Raw genomic sequence first — 12,389 nt, forward strand, 5'->3', positions numbered from 1 at the left:
GAACTCTTGTCTCCTGGAATAGATTTCTGTTTTGACCTAAAAGTTTTCTAGTTCTTTAATAAATTTCCATATATCCCAGACTCAATGTTTTTCATCTTTTTCTAAAGATGTTTGATCAAGGGGAAAATACAGAGACCTTTTTATTCAATCAATTGAAAAAATATTTAGGGAGAATTATGTTTAAATTTATATTCCAATGCTCCAGGAAAATAAATAAAGGGGAAAAAAGAGTCTTTGTGGAAGACAACATTATATTAGTCAGGGAGATGTTATATAAAGAGGACACTAAGGATTGAGAATTGTGGGAAGCTAGTAAAGTTTAGAAATAAAGATGAGAAAAGAGAAAATTGAGGAGAGGAAGTTTGATCAGTTGTTTGTCCATTTTCTAAGAGGACCAACACAATCTTTGGGTGGTGTCTTAAATAGTATAGTAATCTGAAATAGGTTTATTTTTTAAATTTGCAGTGAAAAATAGAAACTAATTTTTGAAAAGGAAGCATATTTAAAGAGGCAGTGACTGAAGAAGAATGGGTTCAGTCAAGTAGAAAATAATTTCAACAAATTCCTTAATATGTGGTCTAGCATAAGGATCAAGAGTATTTAGAAAACATTACATATTGAAGTTTTTGATCCATCAGATTTAGAAAGCAATGAAAATTAAAAATGCAATGCATGGATAAAAACTTTGTTTTGACAGACTGATTCTGAAAGGAGAAGGTTCTTTGGAAATGTTGGCAAAAGGAAAATTATTTTTGAAAAAACTCATTACATGACTACTTATGTAGATGAAATTATGATTAATCAGACATACATAACTTCAAAATAAGACTAAATTATACAATAATTACAGAACTGGTTAAGAGAGGATTGTCAGTTGACTGATTCTTTTGAAATGTGTTGTTTTTAACAAATTTAATTTAGTAACCATTTCTGGGAAAATTCTAGAAACATGCTGGGATTAATTCTCATTGAACTTAATTATTTAAAATTTTTTTGACAGCTGTATTCAGACTCCTCAATTATTATCTTTTGTTGTTGTTCAGTAATGTTCAGTCATGTCTGACTTTTCATGATCCTAGTTGGAATTTTCTTTGGGAAGATACTGGAGTTTTTGCCATTTTTTCATCTCATTTAATAAATGAGGGAACTGAGGCAAACAGCTTTAAATGATTTGCTCAGCATCACCTAACTGCTAAGTGTCTTGAGTTGAGATTTAAACTAAAGAAGATAAAGCTTATTGACTCTAAACCCCAAAATAAGTTTACATAGATACACAAATAAGCATCATAGGTGTGAAGGGTATATTCAAGGTTAACTAGTACCTTGGTGTGAGGGGTGCCAACTTCTTTTTAGGGCTGCTTTACACCTTTGATGTGCTCTTGAGTCACCTAATGCTCACCTGTGGCTCCAAGAAGCTGTGGAATGCATAGCAGCCCCACCCTGGTAAACCATTATGGGAAGCAAGCATTATGGCAGGGAAACCAAGGGAGTCTCTGACTAGTTTGTGAGTAGTTGGGGCGGGGGGGAGTGCCTATCCCAAACATGTGAAGCCTTCCACTGGTGGAACGAATGGAAGAGACTGATTTGTTCCAAAATACATGAAGCCAACTGATGCAGGTTCTCTGAAGTGCTTAAAGACTGGTATGACATCCAAGTCAACAAGATCATCCACTACATCTAGAGCAGCTGTTTTGATTCTGTCTTGCTATGCTAGGCCATGATCAATCACTTTGGAAGAGACAATGAGACTGATGACTTCAGTCAGCTTTACCTCGCTAAAATCCAATTAAAGCATACAACAAAAGACATCATCCATAACTGTTTCTCAAAGTCCTGAGGAATGGCAAGTAAGAACATAGCAGGAGGGGATACACAGGGAGATGTGGTCACAAACCTGCACACAGGCAGCTGAGGCTATAGGGCCATTTTGCCACTAAAAACAGCAATAAAATTTGGCAGTCTCCTGGGTAACTGAGCAGGTTCTGAGAGTGACTAAGATAATGTGTGGTGCAGAGTGCTGGACTGATCACGGACTCATCTTCTCTAAATTAGATATTTGCATTCAACCAAAGCTGTGGTTGCAAGGTAAAATGAATAGTAGAAGAATTAATGTCAAGAGATTAGATTGTCTCTCTGAATGCGAACAGCTTTTTGCTAACAGAGGGAAAACTGAGCCAGCATATATTTAGCAACAGTGAAGCAGAAAATAAGGTGGGAAGCTTTCAGAGATCTGATTGCAGCTCTGCTTTGCTCTTTTGGGCTAGAACACTCACAAACACCAAGAATGGTTTGATGAAAATGATGGGGAAGGGCTTCTGGCCAAGACGGCAGAGAGAAGACAGGCACTGTGCTAAGGTCTCCTGGTTTCCCCTCAGAAATAATAAGAAACAAACTTCTTAGAAATCTGATCAACAAAAAAATGAAATAAAGAAGCTAAGAGAAGAAAATTTACCTCAGGGTTTGTCTTCAGAAATTATGGGTAAGCCAGGAGTAGAGAGCAGAGAGCCTGCCAGAAAGGGTGAGAGTTGGACTAACCTAGGATTAGCCATGGAGGTGTTGACTGTGGGAGCCGCAGTCCAGAAACCAACTAGAGTGGAGGCATTGCTGTAAGACTGATGGACTGTGGACCTGATAGTCTGGGACTTACAAGCAGGGTTGAAGGGCAAGTTCCAGCTTGGAGAGTTGCAGGCACTGAACTCCTCTGGTCTAGAGGACTACTCAATATTGTATTAGAAATGCTAGTTTCAGTAATAAGAGAAGAAACAGAAATTGAAGAAATTAGATTTAGGAAGGAAGAGTCAAAACTCACTCTTTGTAGAAAAAATGATGGTATAGCTATAGAATCTCAAAATTTATCTAAGAAAGTGACTAGTAACTTTAGCAAAGTTGCAGGATATAAAATAAATCCTCATAAATCTTCGATATTTCTATATTTGACTAGCAAGATGCAGTAGAAGGATCTAAAAAGAGAAATCCCATTCAAAGTAACTTCAGACAATATAAAATACCTGGGGAATCTTCCTGTCAAGGTGGACTCAAAAGCTTTTTGAAAACAAATACAAAACACTTCTCACGCAAATAAAATCAGATTTAAATAACTGGAAAATATATCAACTACTCATGGATAGATTGAGCTAATATAATAAAATGACAATTTTACCAAAATTAACCTACAATTTTAGTGCCCTACCAAACAAAATTCCAAAAAAATTACTTCAATGAGTTAGAAAAAAAATTAAGTAAATTCATATGGAGAAATAAAAAGTTGAGAATTTCCAAGGATTTAGTGGAAAAAAGTGCAAAAGGAGGTGGCTTAGCCCTACCAGACATCAAATTATATTATAAAGCATCAGTCAATGTAACTATCTGATATTGGCTAAGAAATAGAGTTTTGGGTCAATGGAATAGACTAGATGCAATAGCAGGAAATGATTATAGTAATCTGCAATCTGCTGTCTGATAAACCCAAAGAGTCCAGCTATTGGGATAAAAACCCTCCCTTCAATAAAACCTGTTTGGAAAATTGGAAGTTAGTATGAAAGAAACTTGACTTGGACCAACATCTCAAACCCTATATCAAGATAAGATCAGAATGGATATAGGAATTAGACATAGGAAAACAATATTATGCACAAACTAGGATATCAAGGAATAGTCAGATCTATGGAAAGGGAAGCAGTTTATGACCAAGGAATAGATGGTGAGCATCATGAAAAACAAACTAGATAATTTTGATTACATTAAATTCAAAAGCTTTTGTACAGAACTCTGTATCCAAGATCCAAAGAAATGTAATAAATTTGGAAACAATTTTAAAACTAACATTTATGACAAAGGACTAATCTCTAAAATATACAGAGAACTGAGTCGAATTTATAACAAAACAAGCCATTCCTCAATTGACAAATGGTCTAAGGATATGCAAAGGCAATTTATAGATGATGAAATCAAAGCAATCCATAGTCATATAAAAAATTGCTCTAAATCACTACTTACTAGAGAAATGCAAATTAAAGCATCTCTGAGGTCCCACTTCACACCTCTAAGACTGACCAATATGACCAGAAAGGACAATGATCAATGTTGAAAGAGATATGGGAAATCAGGGTCACTAATGCATTGCAGGTAGAGTTGTGAAGTCAGCCAGTCTTTCTGGAGAGCAAATTGGAACTATGCAAAAGGGTAACAAAAATGTGCATACCTTTGATTCAACAATATCACTACTGGGTCTATATGCTGAAGAGATGATGAAAAATCACTTGCACAAAAATATTCAATGCAGCTATGTTTGTGGTGGCAAAGAATTGGAAATTAAATAAATGTCCTTCACTTGGGGAATAGCTTAGCAAACTGTGGTATATGTATGTGATGGAAAACTATTATTCTATTAGAAATTAAGAGGGCCCTTTCCCCCCAAGATGGCACCGAAGGCCAAGAAGGAAGCCGTCGCCCCCCCCCCCCAAGACAGAAGCCAAGGCCAAGGCCTTGAAGGCCAAGAAGGCGGTGTTGAAGGGCGTCCACAGCCACAAGAAGAAGATCCGAACCTCGCCCACCTTCTGGAGAAGCAAGATGCTGAGGCTTCCCAGGCAGCCAAAATACCCGTGGAAAAGTGCCCTCAGAGAAACAAGCTTGATCACTATGCGATCATTAAGTTCCCTCTGACCACGGAGTCTGCTATGAAAAACATTGAGGATAACAACACCCTGGTCTTCATCATGGACATCAAGTCCAACAAACACCAAATCAAGCAGGCCGTAAAGAAGCTGTATGACATTGATATGGCCAAGGTCAACACACTGATACTGCCTGATGGAGAGAAGAAGGCCTACGTCCAGCTTGCCCCAGACTATGATGCTTTAGATGTTGCCAATAAGATTGGAATCATCTAAACTGTCCAGCTGCCCTGCTTCTTCACCCACAATAAAAAAAAGTTTTCCAGGAAAAAAAAAAGAAATTAAGAGGGATGGGAATTCAGTGAAGCATGGAAGGATTTGCATGAACTGATGCTGAGCGAGATTAGCAGAACCAGAAGAACATTGTATACCCTAACAACAAAATGGGAGTGTTGATCAACCTTAATGGACTTGTTCATTTCATCAGGCAACAATCAGGCACAGTTTTGGGATTTCTGTGATGGAGAATGCCATTTGTATTCTAGGGAAAGAATGGTGAAGTTTGAACAAAGACCAAAGATTATTACCTTTAATTAAATAAAAGCAAAACATTATCTTTTTAAGTAATTTTGCTATCTCTTATACATTATTGTCCTTCCTTAAAGATATACTCTCTCTCTCATCACATTCAACTTTGATCAATGTATAAAATCAAAACAATGTAAAGACTAACAGACTGCCTTCTGTGGGGGTGGGAGGAAGGAAACAAGATTAGGGGGGAAAATTGTAATATTCAAAATAAATAAAATCTTTCTAAAGGTAAAAACAAAATGAATACTGAGCCTCCTAAATGAACAATGAACTTCAGAAGGTTTGCCTACAGATTAGTTCATACATTTCCATGAAGACAGCATTCAATTCCATCTAAAGCAAACTACAAGTGATGTTAAGGGAAATGCAGATTTTTGGCTCAGTAATAATGTAGATGAAATTCAATTTTATACTGACTGTCACAAACTAATATATTTTTATGGTCTCCTGAAGGTTGGGACATGATCCTAGAGAGAGAGATGGGGTGGATACTTTCTCCTTTCTTTGGATACTTTCATAATGTTCTTAACAGATCATCATCAATACATGAAGAAACAATGGAAAATTTACCTCAGGTTGAAGTCGACTAGCTCTTAGCTGAAGTTCCTGGTGAAGAAGAAGTTTTGAATGCCATTAGACTCCTTTCAAGTGGCAAAACCAATGATGCTGATTCCAACTGTTTTCTACAAGATTGGGAATCCAATGGTCATTCAAAAACTTATTGAAATTTTGAGGGTTATGTGATGTTATAAGGTTATTCTTCCAAAATCCAAGAATGCCTCCATTGTCCATATCTATAAAAGGTAAAAGAATAGATTGATCTGTGACAATCACAGGGGTATTTCTCCTTTAATCATTACTGGTAACATTCTTGCCAGTCTTTCTCAATAGGTTGATCCTTAATCTGGAAGATGGTCACCTCCCTGAGAACCAGTGTGACTTTAGAAAGTGTCAAGGAACAGTTGACATGATGTTTCCTGCCCAACAACTCCAGGAAAATTGCCAGGAATGGAGCAGAGAACTGTAAACAACAATTGTAGCTCTGAGCAAGGGCTTTTATACTGTTATTAGGATTTATGGAAAATTATGTCAAAATTTGGTTAGCCAGAGAAATTCATCAGTATTATACATCAATTTCATGATGCCATGCATCCCCAGGTTCTGGAGAGTGGACAATAGCATATTCCAAAATTGTCCAACATTACTACAGAGAGTGCAGTTACAATGGGCTGAGCTTGTTGGAATGCCAGACATACACTTGCCACAAAAAATTATTTTATGGAGAGCTCACAAAGAGCAAGCACTCACAAGGGGGTCAGAAAAAAAATGATACCAAGATAGCCTGAAGGTATCACTGAAGAATTTCAAAACTGATTGTATAGCATGGGAGACACTGACACAGGATTGCCCAGCATGATGTGCCCTCTGCATTTGAGGGTGCTATACTCTATGAGAAAGGCAGAATTGAAGCAGAATTGACCTAAATAAGGGGAAAATACCCACAGTTCACATGAACTATTTTTATACAACCTCTCCTAGAGCACTTTGAGCTCATATTGCTCTGATCAGTCATAGTTGGACAGACTGTAATTTGTCTCAAACATAATGATGTCACTTTGATATTCAAAAATGGACAAAAACCAGTCAGCATCTTTACACAATGTCATTTTTTCACGCGATCAAATTTTCCATGAAAACTAGATGGTTTGGTCTTTATCATCAGGAAAAGGTATCTTATTTTGAAATGAGTAATTGAAGTTAAGAGTGTTTATTCTTCTAAATTTAAAATTTTTCTTTTAAAAACAGAAAATCAATACAGAGGACTAGACTTATAGCAAGGAATATCTGAAACTTTCTTAGATACTTTCTTAAATCTACACTCACAATAAAATTGACTAATCAGTTAGTCAATTCCCTTATAAAATGGGAAAAATAATGGGACCAGACTCACAAGGTTATCAAGAGAGAAATTTCTCTTCAAAAGAGAACTATGTAAAGAACTTTGTAAGTTAAATGTGCATATAAATGTTGTTTATTATAATTTAATATTATTATATTCATCTTTGATTCTTGATGCTTAATCAATCAAAATTTATTAATTCAATTCCTACTATGTTCCTACAGTTGTGCTAGGAAATGTTGATACAGAGGTGTTAGTTATTAGAATTTTAGTTAAAGTTTCTTAGAGAAAATAATGTTTGATCTATTTTCAAAGAAGATTAAGAGATAGAAGATTTTTTTTTTGTTCTGGTTTGTTTTTGTTTTTGTGCTTTAGGTTTTTTGTTTTTGTTTTTGTTTTTTTTGCAAGGCAATGGGATTAAGTAAATTGCCCAAGGCCACACAACTAGGTAATTATTAAGTGTCTGAGGCCAAATTTGAACTCAGGTCCTCCTGATTCCAGGGCCAGTGCTCTATCCACCATGCCACCTAGCCACCCCTTTGGGTTTTTTTTTTTTTTGAGGTAGACTTAAGAAGGGATTGGATTAGAGGAATTTATGTGGTTAATTGGAAAGAGGATTGAGGATGGAATCAGAAGTACATAAATTCAAATCTATTTCAGACATTTACTAGCAATATAACCTTATGCATGCTATTATGACTATCCCTCTCTTTTTTCAGTTGCAAATTGGGAATGATGATGGCACCTAATTCCCAAGGTTTTTGAGGGGATTAAACAGGATGTAATTTGTAAAGACTATAGCATAATGTCTAACACATAATAGATATTTAGCAATTGATTTTCTTCATTCTTTCTTTCCTTCCTTCCTTCCTCCCTCTTTTCTGTCCCAGAAATTATATTCGTAATACAAAGAGACAAAAACAGAAAACTGTTGTTTGTGAGAAACAGTGAGAAAGCAAGTTAATTTGTTCTTCAAAGTGTGCAAAGAGGAATAAGAAACTGGCAGGATAGTTCTGGGTCAGGTTATGAAGAACTATAAAAACCCAAACACAGAAGTTTATGTTTTATTCTATAGGCCTAAAGGGAGGCATTGGAGTTTATTGAGGAGGGAAGTATTATGGTCAGATCTGTACTTAAGGAAAATTATTTTGGTTGCTATATTTAAGATGGATTGAAGTGGGGAAAAGTCTTGAACATAAGGTACTAAGAATAATATAAACACTTTTTGATGGTGAAGGGTCAACTTTTAAATAAAACCTATTGTTTGATGCATCAATTGAACATGCCATTAACTAATTGTGTGGACAGGTCAATAAGTCAATAAACAATTCCTTGTCTTAGTCTCTTCCCCAAAAATGAGAACGATAATTATAGTACCCACCTTGAGTCAATACTATTAAGAAAGTACTTTGAAATCCAAAAACACTATAAAAGTTTTATGTGATTGATGACTTCTACTGAAAAGTAAAGCAAAGAATGAATGCTATTAAAATAATAATAATAGGTTTCTACATTACTCATCACTGTCCTAATGAACTTTTCATTGGCTTTGAAGAAGATAAATTATCTGGTAACACATCTAAATTTGAAAATGCTTTGTCTTTTTCAAAAGTGAAGCATTGGGATTCTTAGTGAATACAATCCTCTGTTAAGAGCTGTTCTGGGGGCAGCTAGGTGGCACAGTGGATAGAGCACAGGCCCTGGGGTCAGGAGTACATGAGTTTGAAGATGACTTCAGACATTTAATAATTAGTTAACTGTGTGGCCTTGGTCAAGCCACTTAACCCCATTGTCTAGGCAAAACCTTAAAAAAAAGAGTTGTTCTCATCTACAAAGGCATTAGCAAAAGTTGAAGTATACTTGAATGATCTGTTAGAATATGTTGCTATCCACTTACTTAACAAAATTAGACATATTAAATATAATTGAGATTTTATATATATATACATATATATACACACATACATATATAATATGCATTAAATATGATATATACACATTTAATATATAACTTGCATGATACAGGTAGTTAAAAATCATCTATAGATTTAAAAATATATCATTATCCACCATCAAACCATCTTTTTTTTTTAAATTGCAATTTTATTTTTTTTACATCACTTCGTTCTTCTCCCTTTCCCAAATAACAATCCATTCTTTGTTTTTTAAGAAAGGTTTTATTTATTTTGAGTTTTACAATTTTTCCCCTATTCTTGCTTCCCTCCCCCCACCCCCACAGAAGGCATTCTGTTAGTGTTTATATTGCTTCCATGTTATACATTGACCTCAGTTGAATGTGATAACAGAGAAATCATATCCTTACGGAAGAAATATAAAGTATGAGATAATAAAATTACATCTTAATATATTGCTTTTTTTTAATTTGACAATAATAGTCTTTGATATTTGTTCAAAGTCCATAATTCTATCTCTGGATACAGATGATGTTATCCATTGCAGATAGCTCAAAATTGTCCCTGGTTTTTGCACTGAAGGAATGAGCAAGTCCATTAGAGAATACAATTCTCTGTTAAGAGCTGTTCTGGGGGCATCTAGGTGGCACAGTCGATAGAGCACACCCCCAGGTTACTGTTACGGTGTACAATGTTTTTCTGGTTCTGCTCATCTTGCTCAGCATCAGTTCATGCAAATCTATCCAGGCTTCCCTGAATTCCTATCCCTCCTAGTTTATTTAAGCCATTCCCCAATTGACAGACATTCATCAACTTCCAATTTTTTGCTACCACAAGTAGAGCTTCTATAAGTATTTTTGTACAAATGATGATTTTTACCCTCCTCTTTTATCATCTCTTCAGGGTATAGACCCAGTAGTAGTATTGTTGGGTCAAAGGGTATGCTCATTTTTGTTGCCCTATGGGCATAATTCCAAATTGCTCTCCATAAAGGTTGAATGAGTTCACAGCACTACCAACAATATATTAGTGTCCCAGATTTCCTGCATCCCTTCGAAAATTGATCATTGTCTTTTCTGGTGATATTGGCCAGTCTGAGAGGTGTGAGTTGTTATCTCAGAGATGCTTTAATTTTCATTTTCCTAATAAGCAAAGATTTGGAGCAATTTTCATATGACTATGGACTGCTTTGATCTGCTCAGCTATAACTTGCCTCTGCATATCCTTCAACCATATGTCAATTGGGGAATGGCTTGTTTTTTTGAAAATTTGACTCAGTTCTCTGTATATTTCAGGAATGAGTCCTTTGTCAGAAAGACTAGTTGCAAAAATTGTTTCCCTGGTTACTACATTTCTTTTGATCTTTGTTATAGTGGTTTTTGTCTGTGGAAAAGGTTTTTAATTTAATATAGTCAAAATTATCTTTTTTGTTTTTAATGCTATTCTCTAGAACTTCCTTGGTCATAAACTCTTTCCCTTTCCATAGATCTGACAGATAAACTAATCCTTGATCTTCTAGTTATCCCATAATATTGTTTTTTATGTCTAATTCCTGCATCCATTTGGATCTTATCTTGGTTTAGGGTGTGAGGTGTTGATCTAATCTAAGTTACTTCCATACTAACTTCCAATTTTCCCCACAGTTTTTAATCAGAGAGTTTTTATCCCAATAGCTGGACTCTTTGGGTTTATCAAACAGCAGATTACCATAAACATTTCCTGCTATTGCACCTAGTCTATTCCACCAAACCATGACTATTTCTTAGCCAATATCAGATAGTTATGTTGAATGATGCTTTATAATTTTAGTTTTGGTAAGGCTAAGCCACCTTCTTTTGCACTTTTTTCCCACTAAAATCCCTGGAAATTTTCAACTCTTTATATCTCCATATGAATTTACTTAAATTTTTTCTTACTCATTGAAGTAATTTTTTTGGAATTTTGATTGGTAGGGCACTAAAATAGTAGGTTAATTTTGGTAGAATTATCATTTTATCATATTAGCCCAATCTATCCATGAGCAGTTGATATTTTTTCCAGTTATTTAAATCTTATTTTATTTGTGTGAGAAGTATTTTGTATTTTGTTTTCAAAAAGCTTTTGAGTCTGCCTTGGCAGGGAGATTCCCAGGTATTATATTTTGTCTGAGATTACTGTGAATGGGATTTCTCTTTCTAGGTCTTTTTGCTGCATCTTGCTAGTCCTATATAGAAATGCTGAGGATTTATGAGGGTTAATTTTATATCCTGCTACTTTGCTAAAGCTGCTATTTATTTCCTAGTAGCTTTTTAGATGTCTTTTTTGGGATTCTCTAGGTATACCATCATATCTTCTGCAAAGAGTGAGAGTTTTGTCTCCTCCTTCCCTATTCTAATTCCTTCATTTTCTTTTTCTTCTCTTATTGCTGAGTTCTAAAATGGTATTGAATAGGAATGGTGATAATGGGCATCCTAATTTCACCCCTGTTCTTATTGGGAATACTTCTAGATTATCTCCAATGCATATAATGCTTGTTGATGGTTCCACATAGAAACTGCTTATTATTGTTAGGATCAAACCATTTATTCCAACACTCTGCAGTGTTTTAGGTAGGAATGGGTGCTGTATTTTATCAAAAGTTTTTTCAACAACTATTGATATGATCATATGATTTCTGATAGGTATGTTATTGATGTTATTAATTATACTAACAGTTTTCCTAATATTGAATAAACCCTGCATTCTTGGCATAAATCCTACTTGATCATAATGTATTATCCTAGTGATAACTTGTTGTAATTATTTTGATAAGATTTTATTTAAGATTTTTGCATCTATATTCATCTGGGAGATAGAACTATAATTTTCTTTCCCTGTCTTAACTGTTCATGGTTTAGGTATCAGCACCATATTGGCATCATAGAAATAGTTAGGCAGAGTTATGTCTTCGCCTATTTTTCCAAAGAGTTTATATAAAATTGGAAACAAATGTTCCTTAAGTGTTTGATAGAATTCACTTGTGAATCCATCTGGCCCTGGTGTTTTTTCTTAGGGACTTCAATAATGGCTTGTTGAATTTCTTTTTCTCAGATAGGGTTAATTAAGTTTTTAATTTCTTCTTCATTTAATCTGGGTAACTTAATTTTTTTGTAAATTTTCATCCAATTCACTTAGATTGTCAAATTTATTGACATAGAGTTCAGTAAAATAATTCTGAATTATTACTTTAATTTCTTCCTCATTGGTGGTGAACTCACCTTTTTCATTTATGATACTAGCAATTTGGTTTTCTTCTTTCTTTTTTATATAAATTGACCAGAGGTTTGTTAATTTTATTGTTTTCGTCATGAAACCAGGCCTTGGTTTTATTTATCACTTGAATAGTTTTCTTGC

At 34.9% G+C, this 12,389-nt stretch overlaps 1 pseudogene; it reads left to right on the forward strand.

Moving 5' to 3' along the window:
* The first annotated feature begins 2,475 nt into the window (after positions 1 to 2,475).
* Positions 2,476 to 4,922, forward strand: LOC141499293 (large ribosomal subunit protein uL23-like; annotated as a pseudogene).
* The last annotated feature ends 7,467 nt before the right edge of the window (positions 4,923 to 12,389 follow it).

This window comes from Macrotis lagotis, chromosome X, assembly GCF_037893015.1.
Source record: "Macrotis lagotis isolate mMagLag1 chromosome X, bilby.v1.9.chrom.fasta, whole genome shotgun sequence".
In the NCBI taxonomy this organism is placed as follows: domain Eukaryota; kingdom Metazoa; phylum Chordata; class Mammalia; order Peramelemorphia; family Peramelidae; genus Macrotis; species Macrotis lagotis.